Source organism: Argiope bruennichi, chromosome 7, assembly GCF_947563725.1.
Source record: "Argiope bruennichi chromosome 7, qqArgBrue1.1, whole genome shotgun sequence".
Classification (NCBI taxonomy): Eukaryota; Metazoa; Arthropoda; class Arachnida; order Araneae; family Araneidae; genus Argiope; species Argiope bruennichi.
In genome coordinates, this window is record NC_079157.1 from 108,030,615 (window position 1) to 108,051,102 (window position 20,488).

At 30.7% G+C, this 20,488-nt stretch overlaps 1 long non-coding RNA gene across 1 annotated transcript in view; it reads right to left on the reverse strand.

The window, feature by feature from the left end:
- Positions 1-20,039, reverse strand: part of LOC129974842 (uncharacterized) — an 87,403-nt gene extending 67,364 nt beyond the window's left edge. Inside the window, exons 1-2 of the long non-coding RNA XR_008784974.1 lie at positions 19,953-20,039; positions 14,067-14,207 (exon numbers count right to left, since the gene is read on the reverse strand). This is a non-coding gene — a long non-coding RNA (uncharacterized LOC129974842). The remainder of the gene's footprint in view (positions 1-14,066; positions 14,208-19,952) is intronic.
- Between the last annotated feature and the right edge of the window lie 449 nt (positions 20,040-20,488).

Below are 20,488 nucleotides of genomic sequence, written 5' to 3' on the forward strand. Positions count from 1 at the left end.
AGTTCCGAAAATTCCATAAAAATTTCTGAAATAAGTGTCGAAAGCATGAAAAATGCAGCTGTACTACACCCCTCATAGGCTAAGGAGGAAAATATTGAACATAAATGTTTTTTGTTGCTGTTGCTGATGATGGTGCATTCATGATGAATAATAATCGATTCATTCGCGAAAGCTGCAATATGCTTGTACTATTAATAATTTAAATTAACGTCAGCGATCTCCCAAAGCTTTCTCATATACTCTGATAAATATATTTGAGTATTATTTACAGAATACCATTGGTGAGTAATATTTGCTAAGAAGGCCAGTGGTGTGCGAATTTCGGTGATAAATCGCTGGTTAGGATTAATATCCCAACTCCAAAAAAATACGATTGATGCCCAAGAACTAGAAATCTAATGTACATTTTGGACTGCTTTCTCCTAACCAAACTGAAATCAAATTTGTCATAAAACCACAATTATAGTTACAAGATCATATACAAATTTTCACACGTTTATGTCTTTTTATTTTTGAGTTAGTACGTTTACATGCTTGTGAAAGTACAGACCGACAGACGGTTAACCCCTTAACGGATTTGATTCTTAATTTGATAAGTATGCCCTTCAGATGCCAAAATTGTGCAGCAAATTTTATCTCTCTAACTCTCCCATGTAATTACCGTATTAACTTATATTTAAACAGACTAAGAGACAAACTTTATCTAATTACATTTCGTTCAAAATTTGATAGAAATCTGCAAGCTTGGAATCTATGTGTAGACCATATACGAAATTTCAGCAAGCTATCTCCGAGTCTTTGAGTTATCGGCCCATACAGACAAATATAATTCCGATATCACGTTTTTCGAACTCATGGAGATTAAAAAAAATTTCGATTTCGACTTTTTTTAATGATTATATTATTTTTTCTTTGCATACTTCGTACGAGAAATTAAAATGTACACAGCGAAATATTTATTACATTTTTTTTTATTTACTGCTACGTTTATTAGCCAGCAAAGATATTCCTTATGGATCCCTTGCGGTCCGTGGGGTGATAAATTTATCGCTCTTCTTATAGATGTTAATTTCTCTTCTTTCGAGTAAATGAATTGAAGCACCATGCTTTTAGAATTAAGCATGTCCATCCCATCACTATCAATAATACATTTCGACGCATTTTCATTCCTGATTTAGAATATATGATTGAACAAAATCTCAGTTTTATTAATGTTTAATAGTATAGAAAACGAGGATTTTTTTTTCCTACTTACAATGAAAACATTAAAAGTTATAACAGTAAAAAATATTGAAACGTATTCAGTTGAAAAGGATCATGTCTGTAGCTATCTAGCAACTGTAAGTATTATATAAAAAATTATATAAACATTTCTGTTAAGAATAGAAGCAAAATTTATGAGTAAAATGCTTCAAATATAAAAAAAAGTACCTTATGAATAACCATATGTATAGAATCTGTTCTATTGAGTACTTAACTATCAATTGATTTCGTTTTATAATTCTTAATTCCTTAATAGACTCTAATTTTAAAAGAATAAAAGTTTTTGCATTTTTATCATGAAATCAAGCCAAAGAAAGTAATAAAGAAAGCAACAAGAGCTTAATAAGCATTTCTATTTTAGGCTGAATAAATTTTGAATACGCGGTCAGCTTCAGAAGAATTTTTATATTTCATAAATATACAATATCTTTTTAATTAAAGAAAGACCACTTTTTTTAATCTTTTAGATATAAATTATAAATTTTTACCGCATCCTTATGTCACGATTCTTTGTTTTAATTCCACTTTTCAAAATAAGTAGTAGAAAATGAAAACCTTATCGCATTCGTAATTAAATTTGATAAAAATCTTCAATTCCTAGAAAAATGTGATAATATATTTTTATAACAACCAAATATAGATTCTTCCGCATATTAAAGATTAATATGCGGAAGATTAGATTATTATTCAATGTTTAGACATATGAAAGTGATGTAAGCGATTTGTAATGTATAATTATTCGAAAGTTTAAGGAGAATAAATAACTTCAAAAAGGAAAATGGCTAAAGACGATCCTTCATCTATCGAAGCGCATCATTAGCCTATTAAATCATCTGCATAATCAGATAATATGTTTTGTTTAACCAAAAGAACGTGACTGACAGATGTTCTGGGCTTGGAACTCAAGCTATAAAACACGTTATGCTAATGAAATTTATTAGATTATAATGGTTTTATCGGCAGGTGTTTAAATTAGATGCTCTGGAAAAGACTAAAAATTTTTCTTTGTTTTAATAAAGAAAAGAATAGCTGAAAGTTTCTGTGAATGAGCTCATAGAGTTCATGGCTTTAACCTTTGCATTTTTACTGTACTTACAACTATCAATTACTTAGATATTTCTAACTATGCTAATTATTGAATTTCCATTTAATAAAATATTATCATTTAAATTTCAATCAAAGCATTAGACAAATAATATTAAATAATCTCATCATGTTTTTCTCATAAAAATACAAAACTATTCGAGTGATAATTATTTGGAATTTTGCAAATTTTATCTTGATGCTTTGTTACAGGAAGTGTGCAACCTACACTTTTGCTAATCTAGTCGAAGAAATTTATAATTTAGAATTAATAGTAACAAATTCCCCATTTTATTAAATAATTAGGAAAACGCTTTTTTAAAAATTTCTTTATAATTAATAGTATATTTTTCAATATATCGTTAATTAATGTATGTGACAAGATACTGGACAAATTTTTTGAAAAATGGTATAAAATACTTATATATTTTTTAATTTTTTTTAAAAAAAATTATGAAACAAAAATATTTTAGTTAAAAGACTAAAAAGTTGGAAGAAGTTTGATTTTTCTTTAAATAAAAAGGGGTTAAAAGAAATTATATTTTAGTTTAAAAATTTATCAAATAATTCGTTTAAAATCTTGTAAGCAAAAAACATATTTTCAAGGCCCGTAATTAAGAATTTAGTTATATTTCTATCCAATCTTTCAGTATTGGAGTTCGATTAATGAATAACACAAAATTTTCAATTTCTTCGATTTGTGAAAAATCCAAACAACTGTAAAATCCTTCTAAATGAAACGATTGCTTATTCTATTGATCAGCAGCTATAGAAAATATTGAAAATTATATGAAATTTGAACACGAAATAAAGTTATAATTTATGAAGTTTTCCACAAGACGATTTTGCCAGAGATTTGAAAATAATGTTTCAAGATATAAAATAGTAATAAAACATGAATTATGCATATAAAAAAGCAATTTAATTTCCCAAAATTAGAATTCTTCAGAAATTAAGAATATTGAAGAACACAATACTGAAGAATATACGATTTATAAAAAAGGCTCTAAAGCAAAGATTACACAACTTTGCCATCAAAGGGATTCATTTATTTTCAATTAATATTTCAATATTTGTATTACAAAATGTAAATAATGGCACAAGATGCCAATTTAAGTGTGGCTTTACAATCTATCATTCCTTACATCCTCATGAAGAAAATACTCTATACTTATTATAGTTTCTGTCGAAACCCTTTCATAAATGTGCTAATGACATTAGTTATCTCTTCCCACATTAGTTTAGATATTAGAAAATATTTATCTTTAATATGTGAAACAAATATGTCACGCAGGTAATATTTTCTCAGACAATATGGATCACATATGCTTCCATGTTGTTTCCCGAAGTACAGTAGGTCCAAACAATATTTTGTACAGTAGCGATTAACGTATTAATATAACACCGGGCACAATTTTATTTTCAAGTTTTAATTCTTAATGTTTCGTACAAAAATTAGACATTTTTTCCAATTAATTATATTCTCTTGTATTATATTTCAGCCATAAAAAGGGCGTTTATTATCTGAATAGGATTATATGTAGCCCCTATAGTTTTTCAGATTTTATGAAATATAAAATGTGAGCTATCAAACACGCATATTTAGCATTTTATTTAATGTAAAACTTTTAAACTCCTCAAAGCCGGAAAGTAAAATTATTTAATCATTTAATTCATGAAAGGCCTCTCAATGAGAATCATTGAAATGAGCGGGCGATAACGACACGGTGGGGTAGGCCCCATATGCTTTAAAGGCCAGTGTGGCTATTTTAATCACTTAATAAATTTGCCCAAGCATCATTCGAGCTCATAATTATTTATATAATTACAAGCCATTCATATACATTATAAGGCAATACAATATTATATTCAGAGATATCATAGATTTTCTCATGACAATTAAATCCAAACGACAACACATATTCACAAATATAGGATTGTGATTACATAGTGCAGAAAACTGAACTGTCAAAAGATTAACTCAAAGTAGCTTAGCACGCCACCAAAAATGACAAACTGATGGCGGAGAGGCCGACACAATCTCTGCAACATACTTTCAGCAACTACCAAATCCGAGCAGAGTCGACGACAAATTAAGGCTGAAACGAACCACAAGGCCATCCTGGCTATCTTCATCAGGCGAAGTAAAAATAAAATCAATCATTATCGTCATCATCGATGGCAGTTCTCGGACACATTCCAGAAGGCCTCCTTGCAGAAACTAATCCCCCTAATTAGCACGCGGATTCCTTAAAAGCCGGCAACTCGTTCCACTTTGAACTCTTTCCGGAGCAGTTCTTCCAGCGGTCGCTAATCTCTGGCACAGAAAAGACACATTAAAAGGTTTGCAAAGTGCGCTTTGCGAGCTGATCTCTTTACGCCAAATGACCGCTCTCCGGTAATGGACTGAAAGCCTTTAATGGAATAGTCGCCGTCTTTTGCCCGCCGACCGATAAAGGGATGCGCAGATTACCGGAGATGACCGCTTCCCTTGACACTGATATTTTTGATTTGCAAACTCATCTTTTATTTGTACAGTTTTGATCTTTTAAAATTGTGAATGCCTACTTCAAATGATACTAAGCCTCAGAGTGAAGTCGACTATATGTTTAGAAAAATACAAGATATTTTAGAACAGACCTTCTGATGGTAAGAAGACGAGCATTGCAATTCATCCAATAAACCCCTCTCCAAATTTCCACACAAAGTCAGAAGGAGAATCATTTAACACCGACGTGCACTATGCCCAGAAATATTTTACGCAATCATATCTGAAATCCGTGAAATGATCCAATGACCAGGATCTGTCACCAACCTTTTAGCATTTAAGACTTCAATTTCTATATTAGTTTTAATCCTTGCACACAACATAATATTTCTGATTCGTCTTTTATGTTTAAATTTGCAATCAATTCAAAATATTTAATTAAAAACAGAAAAATCACTTTGAAACGCACAAGTAACTTTGGTTCTTATGAATATATTAGTTAACCATAGACATTCCAGATAGGGTGTCATCCGATTTCAATTTCACATTCATAAGAAATAATCTTTTTTCCACCTTTATGTAGTTTTGTTATTTTTGCAGTAAATTTTAGAACTCTAAATTCACTGCAAAGAGAGACACATAATTGACCGAAAAAATTACATGCAGGTTTTTATAACACCCAAACATTGCTGATTCGGATCATTATACTGATGTTTTCCGATTGTTTTTCAATAAAGAAAAATTGCCGGTTACAGGAATCAGCTTTTATAAATATTTTCTTGTTAATATTGATTTGCTAAGAAGAAAACTTGTATGTTTATTGTCAATAAATGTAGAAATACTAACGAGAAAAATGAAATCATAATGATCAAAAGATCAAATTACATTTGTTTGGTTTTCATATTTTACTAAAGATAAAAAAAATTCTTCTGAGAAGTTCCATGTGACATTAGAAAAAACTATATTTTGAATAAATATGACAAGATTATTAATTTTTCTTGCATTGAAAGAAAACTGACAGAATTCTTCATTTTGCATAGTTAATAAATGCTGTCCTGAGGGTCTACTCTACAGGTGAAGAATTTCTATCTCAAATGCTACGTTCCTTCTGAAAACAATATCAATCTATAATACCATTTGACTGCAGTATGAATCTCCTAGTTGGAAAGATACAAGAATTCTTAATGGAAAATAAATAGATATCAGGTCAAATACCTTTGATTTTGGCGACATATTTGGATATGAAAATGAGGATTCTGGAAAATGCAAGAATTTTTGCCTTATCTCTATTTGGAAACGAGATCCAATTTTTTTTTTTCCTGAGAAATTCTATGTGTTATCAGGGAATTAATTATACAGAGTGGGTAAAAATTCCATAAAAACTTTAAACATTCATAAAACCCGAAAAATTAAGCAAAATAAAAAATGGTTTATAGGTTTAGCATCGATAAGTCACGGGATTTTTTTAAAGAAAAACAGCCGATAGGTACCGTTTGTACATAAGTGAAAGAAAAGGCATGCAAATAATAATGTTATCAAACTATTTATTACAGCAATATGTGTTCCACATGTCCACCATCACAGGTGATAACACATTGCAGGCGTGTCACAAATCCAGCAGCGGAAGAGTGCAGCATGTTCGGCTGCACACATGACATCTCTTGGCGGATTCCATCTTTAAATTCCAACAGATTGGATGGACGAGATCGAAACACCTGGGATTTTAAATTTCCCCATAGTCTGCTGGTGTCAGATCTGGAGACCAAGGAGGCCTTAGAAACTTAGCTTCTTCCAGCTTTCCGTGTACTGCTAGTCCCTGCAGCGGATTCTGACGCTGGTGTTTCCATTTGAGCTGCAACGCGCGCCGAACGTGTCTGCTTTAGACTTGGTCATTCGGACGATCCTCCAGCAATCCAGTTTCCTCAAACAATGAACAAGCTTTATTAGGCTCGCTACTATTAAAGGCCCTTTTCTAGTCTTCACATTTTTCTGAAGTCGGTATTTACGCAGTGCAACAGTCACTGATTTCTGATTCATGTTAATCAGTTTCACCAATAAAGCATTATCTTTCCCACTCCTTGTTCATTCACATGGCATGTAATGGAGAACTGGTTCTGAATCAAGAGCGTAAGTATTTATAATCACCTGCCTCGTTTGCATATTTCCTACTAAGTCGTTCGTACCAGCGCCATCTATAAGATTTTTTTTTTTTTTTTGAAATTTTTTATCTACTTTTAAAAACTTACTTTTCCGCGACCAAATCAATGCTAAAACTGGAAATCGTTTTTTATTTCAGTTATTTTTTAGGTTTTATGAATTTTCAAAGTTTTTACGGACTTTTTGCTCACCCTGTATAAGGAGGGAAGGCACTGTCACGAGTAACAATACTCTCTGGGGGGAGAGATCTAGCTGTATGATCCAGGCACTCTTATTGTTTTCGCATTAATTAGCTTCTTATGTTGCGAGTTTCCCCAAAATCCAGTGCTTTGCGTGTGCCTCGATTATGTTTCTACAACATGGTTGAAGTTCTTTTGTTTTCCATGGAACAAATTCCCATTAGGTTACCACTGTAGTATCAGTTACCATTTCAGACCTAGATTGTATGGCTTCACGTTTGTGGCATAGAGCGCAGTTAAACTTCTTTTCAATGCCAATACATGGCAGACTTGAGGGTAGCAAATCCAGGGGGGCTGGCATGTGACCTAAAATACTGAGAATTCGGAATACGAAGAAGGAAGAGAGTTTATTTTAATAAGCATAGCTTGTGCTCTGTGCGATGTCTGGCAAGGAGAATCGAACTGTTGGTGCTTTATAAACTGATTTATTTTTAAACATTAAAATGAAGATATTCTTGCCAAATAAAGAAAGTTTATTTAAAAGTCGGAATCTTAATTGTGGAGAGAAACCTTAAGTACTGTTGTGAGTAATTATTGGACGATTTTGCAGCAATAGGATCGAGAACTGACAATCATTATTACATGGACCATTATCAGATAATTCGTCAAAATAAATGAGCAAAACAGCTTTTTAAAACATCACTTGGATACAAAATATTTCATTAAAAGCTATCAAATAATTACATTTAATTGACTGCAATGCACCGATCAGTAAATGGTGCCACATCACAATGTAGCGTTCCAAATCTTTAGAAATATATAAATAGAATTAGAAAAAATATGTAAAACGAGTAATGAAAAGAGTACATTCCTTGTTCTTGAATTAATCATTTTTATAAGTGTAACTTATGAATTGTATATAATCACACTAAATAAAGAAGAGTGAATAAATTTGGGGCTACAGAAACTTTAATAAAGCGTGTTTCAACTAGATTCTTTGGAATAAATGACTAGAAATTGTAGCAAAAAACATCTAATTATCGCAGTTATCATTGAATCTAAGTTGGTACACTAAACAATAATAATAGGAAAATACAATCGGAAAGGGGGAAAAAAAAATTTCAACTGGCACAAAAAAATCTATTAAATTGCCTATGCTGAATATGTCAACAAAACAAAGAGGTTGCCAATAACCAAAACAAACTTAAATGTTACAGCTTACTTGAGCAAAACCGAAGAAAATAGGATTTGTTATTTTTTTTTCAGCTATTTCCGAAAGAGTCAAAAACTATTGTACTAGACCCCTTTTACTGTCGTGTCATGCATTTATATGACCATCACTTCTGAAACTTACAGTATTTTTGAATAATAGCTTAATTAATTCCTATAATTTAATAATAGCTAATTTTAATTCCAGCTTATAATTCAATGTAAGAATAGCACATAATGTACATACATTTAAAGAATTGTATGTATTCTTAATTTAATCAGTAAGATGGTCATTTCTCAAATGGATATTGTTCATTAATTTAATAATAAAAAAGAGGAAAACAGATAAGGAGGTAATTTTTCATTTCCAAAGACTGCCGAATCAACAATTACTCATATAAACGACATTTCACTGCAGTCTTACCCACACCTTCTGAAGTATCTTCTGAGTATAACAAAACGGAATAATAGGGATGGATTTTTTTAACCCTAAACTCTTAAAAACTAAAAAAGATCATTGAATTTGATGCAAATAAATACTCAAAACATCACAGAGAATAAATATTGGAAAATACTCTTGTGAAACCTTTAATACTAAAGTTTAGCTTTATTTAAATTCAATAAACTAGGTCAGAGCCCGAATTCCATTACAATACACAATAAAAGAAAAATTTTCATTTAAGAACAGGACTTCGAATTTGATATCTTTGGTATGAATACATACTTAAAAGCATAATGCACAACAAATGTAAAATTTTTACCTAAAGATTCGGCATGGTCTTAACATCTAGTTGCTACTAAAAGTCAACCCTCATAAGATCACCGCAGTTAAGCTGAAAATACAAAATTAATATTTGTTTTTCATACTGTAAGATACTTTTTGCATTACGATGTTTCAATAAGACAGAAGATTCTAAATGGGTCGACAAAACAAAAGTAAATAAACAACCAAACCAGACTAAAAGCAAATATGCACGAACTAAAGGAAAGAAAGGAACACAACACCTCTTTCAACCATTCCCGAAAGAGCTGAAACTTTTCAAAAAGCCATTTCTTTTAATTCATCAATACCGAAGAGCCACAAAATCAGCAAGCACACGTCAAACCGATCCCTCATAGAAGCCCTTGCCTCCCTCCCTCCCCCTTCTAAATACACCATTAACAGAGACACATTTTCAGTGACTTCGAAGTGAATTTTCTCTCTCCAAATTTAAGAGGCTCGGGTCCAAGTGTGCGGTAAATATGCATGTGGGGGAAAGGGGTGGTTAAAGTATCTCGCAGTGGGGACTATAATGGCGAAATAATGAGTGGGAAGCCATTAGATGGTCTCCCGTATTTCACCGCCCCGATGTCGTTTGGAAGGACCAATATGGACGATATTCGCCCGTTGCCATTTCGAGTGTCGGAATTTTGGGCCGATTTTTAGGGCGCGAAGTTTGGGAACTTCCGATTCCGAATCGGAAAAGGGGGCAGTTAAAAAGGTTGTTTGCTGCCGAGTTGGAAGTTGGTGTAATTGACGTCATTTTTTGGAGGGAAAGGACCCGTTTTATTGTAGGACGTGGTAAATATTCCGGGTGAAACTGGATGGACTTTCTTCCAGGATTGGACAGGATATAAACCGGTTTGGGTTTCTCGTAATTTTGGCAGTTTAGGCACTCAGTAGCATGTTCCGACTTCAGTTTTCTGCTGTGTATGTACCGTTGATATGGGAAAGTTAACCGAGAAAGTTTTGGGAAATTATTCGGTTTGGAGAAGGTCTCTTTTGTAGTTATTCTTCCATTGTAATTTTCGAAATAATATTTGTTTTCTCAGGTTATGTAGCTGAATCTCTGCGTCGTTTAGTTAATAGATCCTTTCTCGGGTGCTTTTCAGAACGTTTGAAAGCGAGAGTTTGACATTAGATTGCCTGTAAATTTTCAATATGTATCGTACGTCTGCTTGTAAATATATAAATGTATATCTCGAGTGCAACAAGGCGATGAGCAATATCTAAACTTTATTATAAATATCTTTTCGATCAATAAAGGATAATATATATTTGCGTGTACTCATACTCTCAGATAGACCTTTACTGTATATTTTTGACGTACAAATACATGTTTGGAAATCTGTACCTGGAAGCGACATTTTTGAAATCCTAATCAGAATTTTAATTAATAATTAAATCGCATTTTATTGCTTTTCCGCCTGCAATTTCCAAAAATACTATAATATAAAAATAAATTTTACACCAGATTAAATTTCAAAAATTATCTTTTTAATTATACCACTTTGGTTTTCAATTTATTTTCCTGCATTTCGACATATGAAAAAACTTAAAAAAAATTTGTATAATTTTTAGCGAGATATTTCATTTGTTAAAAAACATTATACAAATCGTTTTTGTTGTTTTGTCATATGCTTAATCAAATACTTTTCTTCCATCATTGAATAGATACCAGATACTTACCGTTGTGCGACAAAGTGATACATAACGGCGACATGGTGTGAATGTACGAGAAAAACAACATCAAAACATTTAGTTTTATAGATGCCGATGTCCGCTACCCGAAACAATATTATGTTGGCGGGTGCCAGTATTATAATCATCTGATTAATCGCCAGTTACGAACAATTACTTCTAATGGCAATATAAAATCACTTGTAAAGAAATGTGTCAGCAAAGGTTTTTCTTTTTTTCTTTTTCTATTGCCGCCAAAGTAGTCAAACAGTCAAAATTCAAGGAAAATTGTCACGATCAACTCGTTACCTTTTTTTTTCTAAAAGCAAAAACTTACTTTTTCAAAAGGTTGAACTATAATTTTGACCCTGAAGAAATAACAGTCGATGCAATACTGCAGATAATCGGTCATACGGCGATTAAGATTTTATAAAGGATGTTACCCCAGCCCACAGAAAGCGTTCAATTATGCAGCTAAGGTGAAAATGATAGCTTTGCGGTCAATAATTTACTCCTTCAATTAAAGGGTAGAACCGGCTATCACAACATCCTGATGCAGCGTCTTTATTTTTAATATTATCTGTTGTGAAATAAATCCGCGTTGATATCAGTAGTTTAAGGGAATTTACCCGAAATTCCTTTAAACCGCTGACATCAATGCGGTAAACGAAAGAAACTGTGTAAAACTTCATTGGTAAGAGACGCGTGTTGTTATTATAAGAAATAATAGTTGTTTTGTGGCTTTAGTTGATTTGTGATAGCTGCATTAACAATGTAACGCCTTGATTTTGAACGATTCCATAATTTTCGTGATCTAAGTCATTTAAAGAAGTAGGCCTTCTTTACAGACACTTTTTTTAAAAATAATTTCTACGACGTTTTCATTGCTTTATTCCCATCCAAAGGATTTTACTTTCCTCAACAACGAAATTTATAACTACGTTCGAAAAATGGCAAAATGAACCTTTATAATTAATCATAAAAAAGAATAAATTTAGATTCAATAGTCACTGGATATATATATTTGTCGATAAAAATAGCTAGATATGAAATGCCATTTAGTTTATAGGAATAACTTTTTTGTTAGAAAATTTTACCGAAATTGTAAAGAAGTCAAATTCCCAATAATTTCTATATAGATATAGTATTTTAAATATTTTTTTTAAAAAAATGTTTGTATAAATAATGGAAAAAATAAAAATACAGGATATATATATATATATATATATATATATATATGAGGAGCAGATTTCAAATACGAAAAATTTTTTTCTCCACTTCACTTCAACTTTGAGATTTAACGTAACTAAATTATATAATACTTAAAACAGAGTAAATTATTCCTCAAACAGAAAAATCAAAGAAAAAAAGAAGACGAATTTTGTTTGTATTTGTTTTCACTAGGAAAGTTCTGTGAAGAATAAAAAAAAAATATGATGCCATAGATTTGATCTTTAAGATTCAATATATGAATTTTTCAACCGGAAATTTGAGGGGATTTAAAGATTAACTACCGTCTTCAACAGTAAGGAGACCAAATGACATATCCTTTTACGTATTGAATAATAGAAACAAACAATACCATTAAATAATAAAAGGGTGAGCTTCCAAAGTGATAGAGTATGAATATTGGAGGGGAAAAAAAGCCATTAGTTTAGTCTGAGGACATAGAATCCTCTTGCCTCCGCTCGATATCAAACTAAAATTAATGAAACATGTCCATTAAAATTTTTTAACAGGAAAAGACGTTTTGTATTATTGGATAAAAAAATACCCGAAATAAAAATAACTCATTTTTCTAAAGTCGTAAAATCAGATAATTCATTAACAATCCTTATTTAGCGAATTCCATAAATTATAAGTCAAAACATTTTTTTTAGCTGTTAAGAATTTTTTGGGCGAATACAAGCCTAAAAATTATTTTGCTATTGTGAACAACAGGTTTTATAATTTTATGTACTTTGGTTTTAACGTCAGCATATCTATTACTTTCCCAATCATTTAGACAATTTTCCAGAAAATCTTGTTGGTACTAGGGCGAAAGAAGAAATAATCAGGATAATATAGGATCAATGCTAAGAATAGGGAGTGCTCATTTGTTTTCAGGTTCTTATTGGTATTTGCAAACAAATTACTAAAAAAAAATTCCAACAATAATTGAAAGTAAAATTTCCCAGAATGGAGTAAACCATTTTTTTTTTATATGATTGTCTCATTCCTAATTAAGTTATTGTAAATTTAAAGAAATTTGCTTTTTTTTAAATCAGATAAATTGATTTACATGAATTATTAAAGAAGACATTTTTTTATCATTTAACATTCATGTCTTACATTTAAGTTGTTAAAGTAAGTAAAACTACTGTCATACTTTACAAGCAAAAGTTTAATAATAAAAACTGGAACCATTTTTTTTTCAGCACACATAAAATCAGTTTCAAAAGAGGCACCAAAGTGTTTATGGAGCCGAATAAATGTCGAGAAATGAGAATGATATCATTAAATAAATGATATATGTATACAAATTTTCCAATAAACTCATCTTTTAACAATCCCAAATATATATCCTATGCAGGCTATGCGTACTATCGCATTAGCCCACACATAGAACTATATATAGTACATCTACTCTATATCACCGTAAAATTTGGAATTAGAACAAATATTCCGCTATTTGCTATCAATTTTATATTGTTTATTGTATCATCATCATTATCAATTGAATTAATGCCGACTTTATAGGAGATGACGAAACGGTATAAATTGGAAGATTCAATAGATTGAATCTTCTTTGAAACCTTTTCTCACTCCAAGATTTTTCTTTTAATATACATCTTTATTTAGAATTCTTTCTTTTAATAATTTTTCTTTAACAGAAGACTCCAAGTATTTCTCATTTGGAAAAGAATATCCGATATGAAGATTTCATTAATAATCATTCAATTATGAAAATGGAGAATTATTTCTGACTACCATTTGGTTCAAGAAATAAAGAATGCTCGTGTCAGTCATATCATTGAACAAAAAACACAGACTCTTAAAATCTTGATTCAGATTATGGAAAGCTAAGACAAATTGTGGTATTCCATAAACCTCACTATACAGCCCGTATTCAACAAATGCATTGTGTACAAAAAGTATTCAAATGTAAATTATTTTCATGAAAAATTCACAAAAAAGCAATTCATAATAATTCTTTCTGAATAATTTCTAACCAACTCCTGAAATAATAAAAATTGTGCAAACATACCTCCTGTGTTCATCTTTAAGCACTGAAAAGTAAAGCACTAGTTGAAAACCACACATGCAACGTGAACAACAAATTCTGACATCACATTTACTTCTGCTGCGGCGATTGCGATGTTCATCAGGAATTGGTCGCTTATAGCGTCTGAAATACAATTTTTTTAAATGTTAAAACTTTAAAATAAATTAAAATATTTTTGAGACCTGAGGATCTGATATTTATATGCAACGCTGTAACTTCGTTGGTTTTTCAAATTATATGAAACACTAGAGATTTTTTTTTTTTTTTGTCCGAGGGGAAGATGAATTTATTTTTCAAAAGTTAGAAAATATGTTAATTTAATTTTAAAAAGATGAGTATAGTTCATGCTTTCTTAAATGAAAGAAATTAAGATACAAGATATAAAACATACTAAAAGAATTTTTTATTATTCCATTCACAACCTAAAACTTTCTAAATCAAAACCATACAATAATGAAAGTAAATGAAGTATTGAATCATAGAATAAAATGTTTTATTTATTACAATATTTGGCAGATTTAATCGCAATTTATTTTTAAATTTTCTTCTTTACTAGCAACCAAATGTCGTGAGTATGTATTTTTGAAGTATACATAACAAATATCGAAATTTGACTTTACGAATTCTTTAAGTTTGCTATTCATAATTTCAAAAGTCGAATATAAAGCAACATTTTTTTTAAAACCTCTTTAGTTTTTAACACTATACTGGAGTCTCTACAAATGTTTTTATTCAGTGGAATAAAAAAGATATACTTATTGAAATCACAAAGATTTATTTTAGTTACCAAATACTTTTAGCCAGTGAATGCGTCTAGCAAAACATTATAACCATCCAGTTTTCGAATGGTAAAAGACATTCCATAAAGTAGTTAGGATACCGCATATGTGATTATTCTTGTTGACGGTTTTCGTTCAAATTTTCCCTCAGAACTATAAATTTAGAGTAATAACCGTATATTAAATTTCTACCACTTAACAAATTACGCTTTTCAGGAATTATTCACATTCAATGAATGGATACGAACGCAGAAATAATTCTAAAAGTGATTATTTCGAACTCAATATCTCAGTTATAAAGTGCCTGAATTTATCAAAATTCAGAATTATTGTTTAAAAAGAAGATTCTTGCTGTATTTAGTCTGTATATCAGAAAGTGTTTTTTTTAAAAAAAAATCGTTAATTTATTTTCTGAGAAACTTTTTAAATCTCTCCAGTACAATTTGTTTCGAATTTCAATTGCTTAAATCTATTAAAAAGCCAAAGTAATTATTTAAAAGAAAAAAATTACTTGGGCACGCATAAGCACTTTAAATACGCTTCATTTTCGTACAGGCTAATTATATATAAGGCATTTCTCGGATATATATCTTCATGTCTAATATTTTCAAGACAAAAACTACTTCTGCATAAAATATTATATTGCCAAAAAACATTTATCGCCTGAAATTCTTAAATAAAATGAGAATATGAATCAAATGATTTTTTAAATTCACCGATAGCTACTTTTCTTTTTCAGTTGTTAATATTTATCATGTAAGAATTCTATTTACAAACATCGAAGTAAAATAAAGGTTTAATGAACGTTTTACATCACGAAAAAATGCCATTTTTTCAGTATTAAAAAAACATATGAAAATAAACCAAATCAGGAGCTGCTCCTTAATATAAATTGTTAATTGTCTACTTTTAAACTTATCTTTTTAATGTTCTTAATTTAAAAAAATGAATTATGCAAAAAAAAATTAATGCGATAGAAATATTAAAAAATAAATGAGCTTCAAATGCTCATCGTTGTCCCTCAACGGAGCGCATAAGCATTTTATAATTCACTACATGTATTCAATAATTAAATGTCGAAACATTTATAAAAATTGTAGTGCACTTGCATGAAAATGAAATTGGTATGACTTGAAAACTTAAAAATTTGAATGAAATCGATATATCTTTTGTGGAATAAATTGGTTCCGATGTTATTATTGAAAAACGACAAAATTTCGGTTAATATCTAATTAATTGAATGTTTAATTAGTTTTTGCATTTTGAAAAAATTATAATGTCCTTTCTCTTGTTTAAAAATATAAGTATACAAAGCTTGCTTTAATTCGAATCATTTGTTTAGGAGAAGACATGGACATTAACTAAATACTCAATGATTTTTATTGATATGAAGGTAAAGATTAATATATCGTAACCCAACAGGATGCGTTATCTAAGAAGAGTCAAAATGTTAATCTTATCTAAAGCATTTCATAAACAATGAAGGTCATACTTTTTACATATGCAACAACTTAAAAGAAAGATTTGAAATTATACCTTCGTATCTAATAACTGAGGTCATAAACAATAAAATTCTATTCCTTCTGACAATTCGAAAATCCCCTAAAGCAGCTCTAGCAATAATATCCTATGTTTTCTTGGGGCGTTTAAACTAAAAGAGAGAGTGTCATTTTAATTTCCCCTCCGTAGCGCTTTGTTTTTCCCATCTACGGGGCTGACAGTCGGAAATGGGGCGTCCCTCCACAGGAAATACCGATGGTTATCGGGTGCAAAACCTATTTGCGTTACACAACTGATCTGCAGGTCGCGGTTCCCCACAAAGGATCCAAAGACTTTTGGCACAAAGGAGATGCTACTTCAGTTTAAAAGTGCTTAAATTAAGCCAAGATTATTAACAGGCAAATAGTTGCTTGTAAGAGATAGTAAATGTTTTACTTTTTCTATCACAATCTACGTATATTTAAAGTTACAGTAAAATCTCAATAATTCAAAGTGATATAACCAAATGTATACTTGGTAATCCAAAATTTGACTTATAGGGACTAATTTTTAAATTAAGATGCATTTTTTCGATATAGTTTTTTAAATTTTAAATTATCCGATTTCAATTTTTATTTCTTGTGAAAATTCATCGCCTTCAGATGTATGATTAATAGTCGAATCACCATTGAAAGAAAATTTTAAAAACACGGCTTTAAAACACATTTTTTGGGCTAGGGGGGGAGAGGGGATCTTGATAGAATTCTCAATCACAACAACTGTGCCAACTCCACCATTTTTTATTTTATAAGAAAGTTCTCGGTCCTAAATACATCAAAAATGCCCACTTCATCTTTCTCCTATTCTGAGAAATTTCGTAAAATGAAATTTTGATAGAATTAAAGTGATTTCTCTGATAGTTAGAATGTTATAGGTATCAATTAACAATAGTAATAGATTGCTAATAGTCAGAATGATCTTAACGCATCAAATTTGTCTGAGATTTGGTTTGGTTTGGTTATATTAGCTTCCCGTTTGAAGCAACACTAGGGCTATTTTGGGACGGACCTCGCAATTTTGAACCGCTGTCAAACACGAGGACGACACCTGAGCTGACACCCACCTCTCCACACCACACCATCGGGAGGACGTTTGGTCATGACGGATTTAACGTGCAACAGACCCCCTTACACGACGGTTCTTCCGTGGAATCGGATCACGAACCTGAAACCTACGGTTCCGAAGCCGAGACCTTACCACCAGGTTACAGCGGCCCTAAATTTGTCTGAGAATTTTTACTCCAAAATTGTGTATCTGCTTCCAGTTTTGAATTATATCCATCGATAGATAGTTATTTATCCAACCATGCTAACACAATGAATCAACAGTACATTGAGTTACATTCGTGAAATTTGACGAAAGATTTAATTGGTTGAAATGTTTATCGCGATCAGAATTTTGAGATATTCATCGAAAAGGTAGCTTTTTATTCAATGTATTAACTAAAAATTGCAGCAACTCGTGGTGGATATTTTTTGCATCAAAATTGTTTATATGATTCCAGTCTTGGTTGAAGTACGGCAACAAGATATTCTGTTTCAAATGAAAGACTTGTTTAATCTATGATTGGATATTTAATTACTAAACATTTTGATTTATATTTTCGCATTCGTAACCAAAGTGGATTTTACATACACTTATAATTGTCCATTTATTTACCTTTTCTTTATTTTTATTATCCAAAGAAAATATATTTCTGATAATTTTCTTTGCATTTACTTATATTTGCATTGCTATTCCATAAGCAAAAATATAAAGCAATTTTCGAAACAATTGTATTATGCGCCACCTATAGCAATGGTTGAAAATCTTTTTTTAAAAATTACAAAAATCAAAGAGGCAATAGTCTGGCACGCTCACATGAGTTAATATATAATATTTATTAATTTTCAGACTACGATAAAAATTGCTTTCTGGCGAAAATTAGTTTTCCAAACTTCGCCAAAGAATATCAAATATATGAGTTAAAAAGCAAATACAACATCAAAAGAAATGATGTTGCATGATTTTAGATCAAATTGATTTCACGACTGAAATCCAATTTATTAATCCAAAACGTCTCTGGATTTCTTCAATGCTAAGTACATAAACACATTTAAATACAAATTTAAGTTGAAATAGTTTAATATAATAGCACTAGATAGCACTACAAATGTACAAATGGAAGATGAATAAAAGGAAATAGTTTAACATCTTCCGATTGATTGTTTTAAACTGGTATTTATGTGGCGAAATGCAATATTATTTCTACAGAAAAAGTTTCCAACATTCATTAAAACGATTTAAGCCAATAACAATCTGTTTGCAAAGTGAAATTAGTTGAAGACATAAAAGCTTATCGGTTAAGGATATGTAAGCAATATATTATACAAAGAAATAAATCGAAAAATTATTATAAAAGTTGATTTTAATACTTCTTTAAAATACAACTTTCGCATTTGAAAGAGCTGATTCTTCGATATTTCTCAAGAGGTAAATTTATAATTTTTTAGAGTTTAAAATTGTAGCCTTATTGGTATATACGATCTGTGGAAAGAGTTCGTTGAAAGGATTAGGAAGTTTCATATTCTTGATTTCCTTTTATTTTCTATCTTTAAAAATTTTTATTTTCAGATAGTTAACTTATAAGTTATTTATTTTTCAGAATTCCTATGACTTTACTAGAAGGGAAAGGAATCCTAATGTTTGCAATAACAATCAAATGGCAAAAACATGAAATGTTTTGTTATGTTCCCATTTTTGAGGAAAAATTGCTTCTCATTAATAAGAATATCATAATCTCACACTCAATCAATACAATCTACTTTTTTAAAATTATATGCTTAAAATGTTTTTCATTTTAATGTAGCGAAGACAACATTTTTACTTTAATAAGCATGCTTAGATTTCATTATTATTTCTGTTGTAATAAGCTAATTATATCTTAGGGTACATTTTTAGACAGACTGTCCAGAATATGTGACAGTAAGATTCAATAATTTACATTTCTGTAGAATAAACATGGTTATCTTGAAGTTCGCTTTCCTTTTTGTAAATTACGATCAATTTGATTCCGCTAAAATGGAAAACATTTGAACATATTTCAACATTTGAGAATGAAATGCAAGAAATTCGGAGTAACAAAATGTAACAGTCGCTTTCTTGAACAATAGATTTCACGATTAATTGCTTTGAATCCAATGACATAAAATTCTGTCAAAATGTCCCCTGGGCTATATCATGGATGGCTAAATATCTACTACTCTAAGATACAAAACCATTTTTCTCCTTGAACAAAAGATACAAATGGATGAAGAATAATTCTTGCAACTCTGATAATTCCCGATATAAAAAGCTGCCACTGGTCAAATATTTAAACATTTAACTAATAAAAAAAATGCCAGATCGAAAGCAGTGTTCTTCGACCTGAATAATTTCTTTTTTATATATATTTGAGTCAAGTTTTTAATTGCTTACAAGTATTTAACAATTGTAGTAAGTATTAATTTACATTATTGAATTGAAAAAAGATTAAAGGCCTTTTTTTACATCAATAGGATAACTTACCTACCAAAACTTTCTATAAATGTTGATTCATTCCAAAGAAAATAATACTTTTAGTTATATAGATACTTATAATTCATAAAACCAGTTATTGCAAGAAAGCGAAATGTATATTGACTTTTACTTCGCATTCGTTCGAGCATTGTAATTCGTTTATCGCACCGCTTAGGGAGCTATGTGTTGCCATACCTGATTGATCCAGTAAAATCTCATATTTAAATTCAATAAAACTCATTGCAGCCATTCAGGAGACTGCCAAATAACAGTCCTTGGTTCCTTTCTCCGTTTCATAGGGCGAGCGCGAACCCCGCATCGGTAGCAAGGCCATATTTCACGAAAATGAGCCCATATAATCGCTATCGAGTTCATTTCTTGTGCCGAGGCAAGGGTTGTCCTCGGGCTAAAAGGGTGGAAAACTCCGTCACCGATCCGTCGCACCGATAAAATTCACCGGTGATTTGTCACCCGCATCGATAAGTTATGACTCCCGTAATGGCCACCAGATGGAGCTTCACGGTACGATTTATGGACTACCTGCTTTCC